We start from the raw sequence: 2,470 nt of genomic DNA on the forward strand, positions 1-2,470 counted from the left end.
CCATTCCATATGGCCAAATACCTCTAATGATTGCTGGCGCTTATGTGGTAACGTTGGGACGCTCATGCATGTCTTTTGGTTATGCCCTTCAGTCTCGGCCCTTTGGTATCATGTTTTTGACCTCATCTCTAAGATTGTGGGCTTTCCAATATCTCCCCAACCTACATTAGCCCTACTACACCTCTTTCCCAGGTATATCCCTTATCACACTAAATATGTCTTGGGCCACATTCTATTCACCACAAAGTCGCTATTGGCACGCAATTGGCGCTCCCCGGTGATACCTACGGTTTCTGCTATTGAAGCTGCTGTTCAGTCGCATTTTGAGTTTGAAATGGCGGGTGTAACTTTTGTGTAAGGAAACGCCAAGCAGACCGCAAAATGGGCAGCGTGGTGTGACTATAGGAAGACACGGCCTCCTTGAACCACTTACCCTGCCTCGATAGTCTACCTCCAATCTGGAAGTTGTAAGTCCCTGGTCATACAGTCTTGTTTATAGTAAAATTACACTTCAGAGAGGCCCCCTAGAGTATTTTGATACGCCAATTCTGGGACAGGTAACCTTTGTTATTCCCGGATAAGAGATCTCCTCTAGGAGATAATATCCGTTGTTGTTTATTGTACGCAATTGCCCCTTGTGGTGTAGATTGACATGGAGTACTGAACTATTGCTAAGAACTATATTTGTCTGTATTGTTATGATGCAATGTCTGCTCCCTTTCCCCTCACTCTTTTTCTTTCTGTAATCCCCCCCCCCCCCATTTTTTAAAAAAAGTAATAAAAAATGAATCTTGAAGAAAAGAAAAAAAGGATGGCCTGAGTTTCCTGTCCACATGTTTTAAATGGAATGTCCTTTGTCGTCAGTTGAATTGTGGCTTAGTATTCATACATTCAATCATATCTACTAATGGCAATGTGCTACAACTTAATAACAGGCATCAAATTGACACACACATTAATCTGGTTACTTTGACACCAAGCACGACATGTCCATCTTGCTCCGCTACAATAATACACATACATGACGTTATATTCCATTATATAATTGGAAACCTTATGATGTCTGGTGCTTGGTATGTTCCAATTTATGTGCTGTATGAAATATGTGTTGAATATATATTTGTGGCATGTCCGTGTAAATGCGTATGTTACCATATATTGCTGTGCTCGCTGCGCGTATTTGCAAGCATAGTGAATCATAATGTGTGGAGTCTGTATGTTCTCTCTATGTAATATTTTTGACTTCGACACCACATAGACACGGAGAGCCCTAACCACATCCAAAAAAACGTTCTTTGAGAGACAAATCCAAAGAGACAAAGGCCGGAACCACAATCTCTTGGTTAAGGTGAAAAGATGACACCACCTGAGGCAAATAACCAGGGCAAGTTCGTAGAACCACCCGGTCCCGGTTGAATATGAGAAAGGGTGGACGACAGGACAAAGTGCCTAAGTCAGACACCCGTCTTGCAGAGGCAATGGCCAGTAAGAACAGGACCTTGGCTGTGAGTCATTTGAGGTCCACCGATTCAAGAGGTTAAAATGGAGACTCCTGCAGAGCATTCAGCACAACAGACAAATCCCAAGGAGCCACAGAAGGGATATAGGGAGGCTGAATCCGAATAACACCCTGAATGAACGTCTGAACATCAGTTATAGAATTTTTTTTTCTCTGAAACCAAACCGACAAGGCAGATATATGAACATTAAGGGAGGCCAGTCGAAGCCCTAAGTCCAGGCCTCTTTTCAGAAAAGTACAGTTACACAAAGGAGAAAAAGAAGACTCTTTTGAGGGTGCACTCTTAGAATAGGTTAGAAAACGACTGTAGTATTAAGAGAAATTAGTTAAAACATAAAAGCTTTATTGGTACATAGTTAAACTAAAGCAATTGATGCATCCTGGACAAACAGGACAATAGCAAATTACAAATAACACATAAACAAAATATTAAAAAGCTCCACAAATAAATGGTCTAATATCTCATGAATTAATATGAGAATAGGCCCTAAATGGGTAGACCATAAAGTATGGAATATGGTGAGTGTAAATGCCAAAAACGTCAAAACATAAATCTTGTGTGAATCCATAGATATGGAATAATATCGCAATAAAGAGATACCACATATAAACCAGTGCCTATGTAAGGTGAGTCAATAAGAAAGATGGTAAAAAGACAAATATCAAGTCATTCAGACTGATGAGAGTACAATAGATAGTGAATCTGCTGTTAGCGTTAGGCACAGAGTGTACCATCTCTCAAGCCTCTACTAAACCGGGTATTCCTAGGAGGTCACCCAAACCAGTACTGGCCAGGCCCAACACTGCTTCGCTTCCAAGATCGGACGGAATCGGGCGTTTACAGTGTGGTGTGATAGTAGAGGAAACAAATGCCTTTGTCACTCCGGGATCACTGATGAGAGTTCACAGGAGCAAAAATCAAAAGGTATGAACAAGGAGAAGCAATTTAGG

General features: G+C 41.3%; 1 pseudogene; it reads right to left on the bottom strand.

The window, feature by feature from the left end:
* Positions 1–2,262: 2,262 nt before the first annotated feature.
* Positions 2,263–2,381, bottom strand: LOC134955237 (5S ribosomal RNA; annotated as a pseudogene).
* Positions 2,382–2,470: the final 89 nt, after the last annotated feature.

This window comes from Pseudophryne corroboree, chromosome 1 (assembly GCF_028390025.1).
Source record: "Pseudophryne corroboree isolate aPseCor3 chromosome 1, aPseCor3.hap2, whole genome shotgun sequence".
In the NCBI taxonomy this organism is placed as follows: Eukaryota; Metazoa; Chordata; class Amphibia; order Anura; family Myobatrachidae; genus Pseudophryne; species Pseudophryne corroboree.